Here is a 13,033-nt window from a genome sequence, read left to right on the forward strand (position 1 = left end):
CTGTAGTGAGGGATACTACTTTTCTCATTTTGTGAAACACACAATTTTACATTTTTGAACATTTAAAGCAAGTTGTCAGTCTTTGCACCACTTTGAAATCATATCGAGATCTGAATCAACATTAGTGCAGCTCTTTTTTTATACAGTTCTGGATAACTGCACCATCTGTGAAAAGTCTGAGATTACCATCAATATTGTCTGCATAATGATTAATGTAACACATGAGCAGCAAGGGTCTCAACACACCTCCTTGGGCGCACCTGAAGTTACATCAACATCTGCTGACGGTTCTCCACCCAAGATACTGCCTCCTCCGTACCAAAAAGCTGTGTCCAGGTACAAATTTTGCATGATACCTCAGGTGATCGTAAGTGTAAGTGTGGTATGGAGTCAAATGCTTTTCAGAAATCAAGAAGAAATGCATCTACCTGACTGTCAATATGTCGTGTGTGAAAAGTGAAAGTTGGGTTTCACATGATCAATGTTTTAGGAATCTACGCTTGTTGGCACGGAGGAGGTCATTCTGTTCAAGACACCTCATTCAGGCACCGGGACACCTATACAGCCAGCGCGGTAGCCAGTTTATGTTGGGGTCATTCTGCACCCTTTTGGTTCAGCCCCTGCCTGCCAACACAGGGATCACACTTCTGATACCTATGCTGCTCCATCCCCCTTGTATACCTAGGATCGGTTGCTTGTCATTATGCAGCATCCCAGCTCGTGGCAGTGGCCTCTGTGCCAGACAGCCCTTACTATGGCTGGACAGCATGCATAAGGAGAGCCACTGATCGGAGTGGGTGGCATCAGGGTGAAGAGTGTACATATGAAACGTATTAAGTTCCAAAAATCTGGTCATTCTTCTGCGACTGCCTCTTTAGGTGGGATACACCTGTGGCCCTTCGTGCCTGTGGCTATCTTCGTGATGTACCGGTGTCCATTCCTCGTCACCAGTCTTTGAATATGATTCAGGTTGTCATTTTTCATAGGACCTCATCTGTCAAATTGATGAGCTCTGAGCCAATCTGGGATGGTGTGGCGTTCATTTTGTGCAGTAAGTCCAGAAAGGCCATAAGGACAAACACATTGATGCCAGCACCTTTATTCTGGCGTTTGAGAAGGATACCATACAGGAGAAGGTCAAAGTTACGGTTATTGGTGTGACGTGAACCCATATGTCCTGCCACCCATTATATGTTTTAGGTGTTTTCATTTTGGGCACATATCTTCCTGCTGTACAATGGACCTTCTATGCAGTGAATGTGGCTGCCCACTCCATGAGGGAAGCCCCTGTGTTCCACCACCCATGTGCATTGGTCGTCACAACCATCACTCTCAACATTCGCTGGAAAGGAAGGAAAAGAAGATACAGGGGTGCATGTCCCTTGATGGTTTATCTTCCACTGAGACTCATCAGAAATATGACCATCTTAACACTGTGTGTGACATCTAACTTCGCCTGTGTTGCATCCTTCTCCCTCATCCCTTCTCCTTATCCCAGTCCCATCCCCATCTTCTCCCGCCCTGCCCTGTGAATCCAATGCCACCTGTCTGGGTGCCACTCCCCCTACCCAGCTGGAGAAGTGTCCCCCTTCTCCTGCATCTGCTGGTGATGAGGACCCCTCACCTAGTGTCTCCCAGACTGGAGGCCTGCTGCCACACATTGACCACAGAACGCACAGTTCGTACACCTCGAGGTTGCCTGCTCTCTCTCAGTTCCAGATTTTGCTGAAGCACATGCTCTCTCTCCATGCCATGCCCTCCTCAACTTACAAAAGAGAAGTAGAAGAAACGTAAGTCCTGGCATCCACAAAGGTGCCAACTCCCCCCCCCCCCCATTCCCCCTGCAACCTGAGTTGGACCTCTTTCTTGTTGGTGACGAATGGTGACACAGTGGTGTGACTAGTTTCAGACCATTCACCTTCCATTTGGATCCCCATTCCGTACTTATTCAATGGAATTGTTAACGGATACTACCAACACCTTCTGGAGTTGCAATCCCTTAATTTCTTTGACTCTGCAGATTGTGTCATTTTGCTGATGCTCACTCACTGGCCCTTCGTGGGTTCTGTGTCTTCTGTCGGAACGGGATCGGTCCTTTGGGTGCTTCCAGTGGCATTTGCATTTTCGTCTGTACAGACATTATTAGTATATGGATCCTCCTTTGTACCACATTGGAGGTGGTTGCCATTTGGGTTCACTTGGATTCTACAGTCACAGTGTGACGAAGCAAGCTGGGATATTTTTTACTTCCCCTCTTGTTTTGTCATCTGCCTCCTTAAAATTCATTTTTTCATGTCGGACTACGTGAGTGTAATCTGCATTTTCACAAAAGAGAAAGGTTGCCCCTCAGTTTTGAAGAATATAACACTAGATCTAATTTTGTACTTAGTTTTATGCATGCAATTGATTTTCTAATTTATTTTGACTATTCCTAGTTAATATCTTTCATTATAAGGCGAAATCGGCAACTGTTTCATAACTTAAATTCTGTTGTTGACCTATAAGCAAATATAAATTCTGTACTAATTATAAACATTTGGAGGAACAACTAATAGTATTCTTAAGGATCTATTTGGTCCTGTTTGAAAACATGTTAGCAAATCCACCAGCCCTTAATTAACAGTTTTGTCAAAAGTATTGTTTGCATAACTATATATGTTAATTTTAAGGGGGGACGTTGATGAAATTGACCAAAAATGTCAATTTTCGATTTAGTTTTTATTTGTTAGGGCAACTCATGGACTATAAGTTCCCAAAGTTTCAATGTTGAAAGTGCATCCGGAGTGCCTGAAAATTAATTAAAAGTGTGACGCGGCCTCCCTGCCACGCCCACGTTTTGAAGCAACACTTCAATGCCAGCTCAATGAATGAGTCTGTGTATTACTTTCAACCAAACATGTGCGAGATACATCTAGAAGGCCTTGATACATACTCTTTGGTTTTATAGATCACCTCTGATTCTGTTCCATATCTTATAAACAATAACAAACTAACTGCATCGTTTATGACGAAGCAATTCTTTTTTTGCCTTGTGATACTGATGGAGATTTATACAAGTGTTCGATTCTTTCTTAATTCAGTTATGCCACGATCACAAAGAATGTATAAAAAACTGCATAAACTGCGTTTGAATAAGTTAATGAATGGAAGACATGAGAAACAATGACAAACCAGCAATGAGGCTATGTCTCTACAATGCGTCTCTGCAGCTGAAAAGTCAGTTGAAGACCTGGTAAAGGAAAGACGACAGACAACAAGAAACCAGAAGAGAAGCCTTGAAGGGAAAGAGGACCCAGAGTACAAATGTGGTGTCTTCTGAAGAGGTGATATAAGGAAAAAAGTTAGGCTGAACTTTAAATTTCGTTTCCTGAAAAGTTTGTTTTTTAAAGTTTATGTACCTTTTCCTCAGATTCTATGAATGCTAGAAGTATGAAATTTTGTACACACATTTCTGTAAACATAATAAATGTTGTCTCAAGAGCAAATTTCGAAATTCTGATTGCAAGCTGAGATGTGGGGCAAAGTGCTTGGAATTTTGCATGAAAAAATTGTACTTGTGGAATTATAATTAAAAAATTATGAAAATTCTCCTATTTGACCTATTCCAAAAACCTCATGAGAGAAGCTTACAACATATAAAGAGATGAAACAGAGAAATTTTTGTAGAAATCTCTTGAATATTTTCTGAGAAAAAGGAACATACATTATTTTTTGAAAATAAAACTTCAAATTTCATTCAAAAAAAAGTTGAATATATATATAATAAAAGGATTTTATGTGTAAATGTGTTACTTTCATGTAAAGTGTGGTACAAAATTTCAGTGCCATATCTCCAAAACTGTGGATTTGGTGCATTTTTGAAATGTGTTTTTCATTTGGCTTAATCCTTGTATTAGAAGAAACTGCTAAAAAGAACCAGTTTTTTTTATGTATTCAGTTAATTTAATGAGTTAAGTTTCATTTGTAATTTCTATAAATTTAACTTCATTGGGAGGATATATAAGGGCCCAGATTTTGGTGCCGAGACTGTCAGTCCACAGCCGAGTTTCAGACGAGGAACCTGTGTTGGTTACAGTGTCAACAATGCATCAACTTAATCGTGAAGTAAGTGTTACACCAATAGGCCATGTGTTAAAGCCACAGCCGAGTTTCAGACGAGGAACCTGTGTTGGTTACAGTGTCAACAATGCATCAACTTAATCGTGAAGTAAGTGTTACACCAATAGGCCATGTGTTAAAGCAATCACAGAGTCTGTTCAATTTATTTGAAAGACTGTGAAATGTGTGGTTAGGTTTTTTCTGCTTGTAGATGTTCAACAATAAAGTATCAAAGCAGGCTTATCAAAAGTTAAACAATAGTGTAACTGGCCATATAACTGTGTATTATTGGGGGTTGTGAACAGTGAAAGTAAAGAACTGTTAAATGCAACTGTGCACCTGTCGGCTACATTATTTTCAGTAGCCAGTGTCGAAATAACAAACCCAATTTCTCAAACAGTGTAGCAACACAGTACCTTGCCTCCACAGACAACCAACGAAGTAATAAAGCAGGTAAAGTCACAACAGTTTGCAGTCTCTATCTCCCTTCTGACAGGCCACCTATACCCACTACCCTAACTGCCCTCCTTCACCAGCTTCCCCATCTCTCTTCCCTCCCTTCCTTCCTCCTTCTCTGGGACTTTAATGCCTATCACCCCTTGTAGGGTGCTTTATCTTCTATTCAGGGTGTTCTCATAGACCAGTTTGTTGTGGACAACAACCTGTGCATTCTTAATGATGGTTCCCTGACCTATATTAGTGCCGCACATATGGCACTCTACCTGTGATCGATTTTTTTTTCCACTCACTTTGCCTTCTTTTCTCCTTTCATTAAACAAGTTGCCACACGATGACCTCTGCATAGCAACCACTCTACATTGTTTCTCTCATTCATTTCCCACTTCTTGATGGCAAGGTCAGCCCACTGGGCTTTCCATCACACTGATTGGCTTCTATATAACTCCAAGTTCATATTTACCACACCTTTGTCAAATCAGGTTTTATTGATGAAGTCGTCTCCGATATGTCCAATATGATTATTCATGCCACCGGCATTGCTGGCCCCCACTTGATGGGCCTCTTTTGCTGACTGTTGGTCCCGTGATGGAACATGGTCATTGCCATTGCCATCTGTAATCACCATCAAGCCTTGCAATGACTTAAGTGGCACCTGTCCTACACCTGTCTTGTTACCTTTAAATGTCTTTGCGGCAAAGCCCTTTACTTAATCAAACAGAGCAAACATTTGTGTTGGAAATGCTTTACTTTGTCTGTAAGTTCTTCTGTCCCTTCATCATTGGTGTGGGCTATCCTCTGCGCTCTCCAAGGTTGCCAACAGTCAGCTTCCATCCCCGGCCTTACCCTACTGGACAGCATTTGTAAGGATCCATGAGTTGGTGTGGAACATCTTGCAACCTATTTTGTAACAACACTGGTGTCAGCTTCCTACCTGGCTGCCTTCCTCCTACAGAAAAAGTGGGCTGATCCTTCCCACATGTTTTATGCCTTATCAGACAGAATTCTAAAATGAGCCTTCTACTGAATGGGAACCTCTGGCCATCTCTTCCCTCAGTTCAGCCCCCGGCCCTGATTCTATTTATAAGCAATTGCTTCAACACCCCATTTCTTCCCAGTGACAATATCTCCTCCGGGTGTTTCACCTATTTGGCTCCAAGGTGTTTTCCCCTCTCAGTGGAGGTACATTGTTGTGGTTCCTGTCCTTAAGCCTCATAAGGATCTGTGGGTCTAGAGGTAGTGTCTTTGCTTAGTAATCAAAACATACTTGGTCCAAGGTTCAGAACCTGCCACCGCTAAAATTTTGATTAATAATCAGCATTGGTGTCTGAAGACTTATGGCAAAAGAAGTCACCCTCATTCTTCTAATGGTCTTGTGAAAGAGGGCAGAAGAGCCGACAGAGGTTCATGGCACTCTCTTGCCCTTGGGGTGGGAAATTGCCCGTAAAAGGCGGAAGAATCAGCAATGATCAATGGTATGGGGATGCAGAAGGCAATGGAAACCATTGCATTAAAAAAACAAAATATGTATCTATAGGACGTGTGGCCTGTAATCGAAAAAGTGCCATTATTATCTCTACATTGCCAAAAGATTGCAGAATGGTCCCTCATTCGGATCTCCAGAAGGGGACCGCCAAGGGGGAGGTAATCATGAGAAAAAGATAGAATAATCAATGAAAGGATAACTTTCTACAAGTTGGGGTGTGGAATGTCAGAAGCCTGAACATGGGAGGGAAGCTAGAAAATATGAAAAGAGAAAGTTAAAGGCTCTATCTACCCTGAAGCGCCAAAGAAACTGGTATAGGCATGCGTATTCAAATACAGAGATGTAAACGGGCAGAATATAGTGCTGTGGTCACCAACGCCAGTATAAGACAACAAATGTGTGTTGCAGTCAGTAGATCAGTTACTGCTGCTACAATGGCAGGTTACCAAGATGTAAGAGAGTCTGAATGTGGTGTTATAGTCGGCACATGAGTGATGGGACACATCATCTCCGAGGTACCGATGGAGTGGGGATTTTCCCATACAACCATTTCACAAGTGTACCGTGAATATCAGGAATCCAGTAAAACAGATCTCTGACATAATGCCAGGAAAAACATACTGCAAGAACGGGACCAACGACGCCTGAAGAGAATCGTTCAACGTGACAGAAGTGCATCCCTGCTGCAAATTGCTGCAGATTTCAATGCTGGGCCATCAAGTGTCAGCATGCAACACAACATCGATATGAGCTTTCAGAGCCGAAGGCCCACTCGTGTACCCTTGACGACTGCACAACACAAAGCTTTACTCCTCACCTGGGCCTGTCACTGCTGACAATGGACCGTTGTCGACTGGAAACATGTTGCCTGGTTGGATGAGTCTCATTTCAAGTATGGAGACAACCTCATGAATCCATGGACCTTGCATATCAGTAGAGGATTGTTCAAGCTGTGGAGTCATTGTAATGGTGTGGGGCCTGTGCAGTTGGAGTGATATGGGACCCCTGATATGTCTAGACACAACTCTGACAGGTGAGGCTACATAAGCATCCTGTCTGATCACCTGCATCCATTCATATCCATTGTGCATTCTGACGGACTTGGGCAATTCCAGCAGGACAATGCAACACCACACACTTCCAGAATTGCTACAGAGTGGCTCCAGGAACACTCTTCTAAGTTTAAACATTTTCGCTGACCATCAAACTCCTCAGACATGAACATTATTGAGCATATCTGGGATGCCTTGCAACGTGCTGTTCGGAAGAGATCTCCAACCCCTCTTACTCTTACGGATTTATGGACAGCCCTGTAGGGATTATGGTGTCAATTCCTTCCATCATTATTTCAGACACTAGTTGAGACCATGCCACATCATGTAGCGGCAATTCTGTGTGCTCGCAGGGGCCCTACATGATATTAGGCAGCTGTACCAGTTTCTTTGGCTCTTCAGTGTAGATATAGTATGGGTCAGTGCAATAAAATGGAAGGAAGACAAGAATTTCTGGTCAGCTAAATGTAGAGTAATATCAACAGCAGCAATAAAAGGTATAACGGGCATAGGATTCATTATGAATATGAAGGTAGGACAGAGAGTGTGTTACTGGGAACAGTTCAGTGATAGGGTTGTTCTTAACAGAATCAACAGCAAACCAACTCCAACAACGATAGTTCAGGTATATATGCTGATGTTGCAAGCTGAAGACGAAGAGATTGAGAAAGTATATGAGGATATTGAAATGGTAATACAGTACAGAAAGGGAGATCAAAATCTAATAGCCATTGTGAACTGGAATGCAGTTCTAGGGGAAGGAGTAGAAGAAAAGGTTACAGGAGAATATAGGCTTGGGACAAGGAAAGACAGGAGAAGGACAAATCAGGTTCTGTAATAAATTTCAGGTAGTAATAGTGAATACTCTGTTCAAAAATCACAAGAAGAGTAGGCATACTTGGAAAAGGCCGGGTAATAGGGGAAGAACACTTAGATTACATCATGGTCAGACAGAGATTTGAAAATCAGGTACTGGATTGTAAGGTGTACCCAGGAGCAGATATAGACTCGGATCACAATGTAGTAGTGATGAAGAGTAGGCTGTAGTTTAAGAGATTAGTCAGGAAGAATCAATCCACAAAGAAGTGGGATATGGAAGTACTAAGGAATGATGAGATATGCTTGAAGTTCTCTAAAGTTGTAGATACAGCAATAAAGAATAGCCCATTAGGCAGTAAGTCTCCAAAGAGGGCAATCACAGAAGCTGGGAAGAAAAACAGGCACAGAGTAGATACCTGTGAAGAAACCATGGGTAACAACAGAAGTACTTCAGTTATCAATGACAAAAGGAAGTACAAAAATGTTCAGAGAAATTTGGAAATAAAGAAATACAAGTCGCTGAGGAATGAAATAAATAAGAGGTGTAGGGAAGCTCAGACGAAATGGCTGCATGAGAAATGTGAAGAAATGATAGTCGGAAGGACTGACTCAGCATATATGAAAGTCAAAACAACCTTTGGTGAAATTAAAAGCAAGGGTGGCAACATTAAGAGTGCAATGGGAATTCCATTGTTAATTGCAGAGGAGAGAGCAGATAGGTGGAAAGAGTACATTGAAGGCCTCTATGAGGGGGAAGATTTGCCTGATGTGATAGAAGAAGAGGAAGCAGGAGTCGATTTAGAAAAGATAGGAGATCCAGTTTTAGAACCAGAATTTGAGAGAGCTTTGGAGGACTTACGATCAAATAAGGAGAAGGAATAGATAACGTTCCATGAGAATTTCTAAAGTAATTGGGGCAAGTGGCAACAAAATGACTATTCACATTGATGTGTAGACTGTATGAGTCTAGCAACATACCTCCTGACTTTTGGAAAAATATCATCCACACAATTCCAAAGGCTGCAAGAGTGACAAGTGTGAGAATTATCACACAATCACCTTAACAGATCATGCATCCAAGTTGCTTATGAGAATAATATATAGAAGGAACGGAAAAGAAAATTGAGGGTGTGTTAGATGATGATCACTGGCTTTAGGAAAGGTAAATGCACCAGAGAGACAATTCCGACATTTCAGTTGACAGTGGAAGGAAGGCTAAAGAAAACTCAACACACCTTTATAGGATTTGTCGACCTGTAAAAAGTGTTCGACAATGGAAAATGGCGCAAGAGGTCCAAATTTCTGAAAAAATGGGGGTAAGCTATAGGGAGAGATAGATAATATAAAATATCTACAAGAGCCAAGAAGGAATAATATGACGACCAAGAACGAAGTGCTTCAATTAAAAACCGTGTAAGACAACGATGTAGTCTTTCACCCTTACTGCTCAATCTATACATCAAAGAAGCAATGATGGAAATAAAAGAAAGGTTCAGGAGTGGGATTAAAATTCAAAGTGAAAGGATATCAGTGGTATGATTTGCTGATGACTTTGCTATCCTGAGTGAAAGTGAAGAAGAATTACATGATCTGATGAATGGAATGAACAGTCTAATGAGGACGAATATGGACTGAGAGTAAAACAGAGAAAGATGAAAGTAACGAGAAGTAGCAGAGATGGAGCAAGAAGGACATCAAAAGCAAACTAGCACCGGCAAAAAGGGGCTTTCCTGACCAAGAGAAGTCTACTAGTATCAAACATAGGCCTTAATTTGAGGAAAAAATTTCTGAGAATGTACATTTGGAGCACAGCATTGTATGGAAGCTTTTGAGATGTGGTATTACAGATGTATGTCGAAAATTAAGTAGACTAAGAAGGTAAGGAATGAGGTGATTCTGTGCAGAATCGGAGAGGAAAATGCCAACGGGAAGAAGGGGCAGGCTGATAGGACATCTGTTAAGACACCAAGGAATGACTTCCATGGTTCTAGAGGGAGCTGTGGAGGACAAAAAGTAGAGGAAGACAGAGATTGGAATACATACAGCAAACAATTGAGGACGTAGGTAGCAAGCGGTACTCTGATAAGTGCTACGCTGAAATGAAGAGGTTGGCACAGGAGAGGAATTTGTGGCAGGCCGCATCAGACCAGTCAGAAGACATGACTCAAAACGTTCGGTCATCCCTAGATAGTTAATGGCCAGCCAGTCTGACTGATGTCCCCTGCAGTTTATTTGAATGGATGGTGGTTCGTCAGCACTGTTTGCACTTTGAATCACAGAACCTATTGTCTCTTGCCCAGTGCAACTCTCTGGAGAGGTGGTCTCCGATTGGTCATCTGCCTTGATTGGAAACTGCAGTTTGGCAGCTCTTTTCTCAGCACCATCATCAAAATATAATTCAGTACAGATGAGTAGGAGAAACAGTCCTGTGGCATTCAAATATAGTATTAATGGTGTGCTATTTGACACAGTCACCAATAAAATATTTGTATGTATTGTTGCAATGCAACATGAAATGGAATAAGCATGTAAGGGTCGTTGAAGGGAAAATGATTGGTCAACTACAGTTTAGAAATCAGGGCTCATACAGAACTTTAAAAAAAACTTTGTGTTCTGCCTTACGGCAGGTCTGGTCATGGGGGAAGCCTCGTCAGAGAGGTCCACCGCATGAGCGTCTAGGGAAGTGATTCCAGTGGTGCTTTCCTGATGCCTTCCACTGATGATGATGATGAAATGATAATGAGGGCAACACAACACCCAGTCCCTGAGCGGAGAAAATCTCCAACCCAGCTGGGAATCGAACCCACGCCCCTAGGCGTGACAGACCACCGCGCTGACCACTCAGCTATCGGGGTGGACTATAGAACAATACACAATACAGTCATTTTTCCCTCGTTGTATTTGCGGATAGGACAAGTAAGGGAACAACTAGCGGTGGTATAAAGTACCCTGCGCCACGCACATTATGGTCGTTTGTGGAGTATGTACATAGATACAGATGTAAATAAAAAAATACTAGGGGCTACTGAGTGAATGCACATTAGTTTTACATTGTATTAATTTTGACAAGTCCTAGTAACAGGGTGAACAGGGACAGACTAATTGAGCGAAGAGTAGATCAAACAATGCATCGATGATTTCAGCCGTAAATAGAAATATTAAGAAAGGTAGGAAGATTTTTCTGTTTAGCATGACAAAAAGCAGATTACAGAGTACCTGACGGCTCAACACAAAAGTTTTGTCTCAAGTACAGATAGTGTTGAGGATCAGTGGACAAAGTTCAAAACCATCGTACAATATGCGTTAGATGAGTATGTCCCAAGCAAGAACGTAAGAGATGGAAAAGAGCCACCGTGGTACAACAACCTTCACAGCAAACATAAACATAGCCAAAGCCTTGCAGACAAACAAAAATTACGCGAAGTGAAATGTAGTGTGAGGAGGGCTATGCGAGAGGCGCTCAATGAATTCGAAAGTAAAGTTCTATGTACTGACTTGGCAGAAAATCCTAAGAAATTTTGGTCTTATGTCAAAGCGGTAGGTGGGTCAAAACAAAATGTCCAGACACTCTGTGGCCAAAATGGTACTGAAACAGAGGATGACAGACTAAAGGCCGAAATACTAAATGTCTTTTCCCAAAGTTGTTTCACAGAGGAAGATTGCACTGTAGTTCCTTCTCTAGATTGTCGCACAGATGACAAAATGGTAAATATCGAAATAGACGACAGAGGGATAGAGAAACAATTAAAATCGCTCAAAAGAGGAAAGGCCTCTGGACCTGATGGGATACCAGTTCAATTTTACACAGAGTACGGGAAGGAACTTGCCCCCCTTCTTGCAGCGGTGTACCGTAGGTCTCTAGAAGAGCGTAGCGTTCCAAAGGATTGGAAAAGGGCACAGGTCATCCCCGTTTTCAAGAATGGTCGTCGAACAGATGTGCAGAACTATAGACCTATATCTCTAACGTCGATCAGTTGTAGAATTTTGGAACACGTATTATGTTCGAGTATAATGACTTTTCTGGAGACTGGAAATCTACTCTGAAGGAATCAGCATGGGTTTCTAAAAAGACGGTCGTGTGAAACCCAGCTCACGCTATTCGCCCACGAGACTCAGAGGGCCATAGACATGGGTTCACAGGTAGATGACGTGTTTCTTGACTTCCGCAAGGTGTTCGATACAGTTCCCTACAGTCGTTTAATGAACAAAGTAAGAGCATATGGACTATCAGACCAATTGTGTGATTGGATTGAGGAGTTCCTAGATAACAGAACGCAGCATGTCATTCTCAATGGAGAGAAGTCTTCCGAAGTAAGAGTGATTTCAGGTGTGCCGCAGGGGAGTGTCAAAGGACCGTTGCTATTCACAATATACATAAATGACCTGGTGGATGACATCGGAAGTTCACTGAGGCTTTTTGCAGATGATGCTGTGGTGTATCGAGAGGTTGTAACAATGGAAAATTGTACTGAAATGCAGGAGGATCTGCAGCGAATTGACGCATGGTGCAGGGAATGGCAATTGAATCTCAATGTAGACAAGTGTAATGTGCTGCGAATACATAGAAAGATAGATCCCTTATCATTTAGCTACAAAATAGCAGGTCAGCAACTGGAAGCAGTTAATTCCATAAATTATCTGGGAGTACGCATTAGGAGTGATTTAAAATGGAATGATCATATAAAGTTGATCGTCAGTAAAGCAGATGCCAGACTGAGATTCATTGGAAGAATCCTAAGGAAATGCAATCTGAAAACAAAGGAAGTAGGTTACAGTACGCTTGTTCGCCCACTGCTTGAATACTGCTCAGTAGTGTGGGATCCGTACCAGACAGGGTTGATAGAAGAGATAGAGAAGATCCAACGGAGAGCAGCGCGCTTCGTTACAGGATCATTTAGTAATCGCGAAAGCGTTACGGAGACGATAGATAAACGCCAGTGGAAGACTCTGCAGGAGAGACGCTCAGTAGCTCGGTACGGGCTTTTGTTAAAGTTTTGAGAACATACCTTCACCGAAGAGTCAAGCAGTATATTGCTCCCTCGTACGTATATCTCGCGAAGAGACCATGAGGATAAAATCAGAGAGATTAGAGCCCACACAGAAGCATACCGACAATCCTTCT

This window comes from Schistocerca americana, chromosome 2 (assembly GCF_021461395.2).
Source record: "Schistocerca americana isolate TAMUIC-IGC-003095 chromosome 2, iqSchAmer2.1, whole genome shotgun sequence".
In the NCBI taxonomy this organism is placed as follows: domain Eukaryota; kingdom Metazoa; phylum Arthropoda; class Insecta; order Orthoptera; family Acrididae; genus Schistocerca; species Schistocerca americana.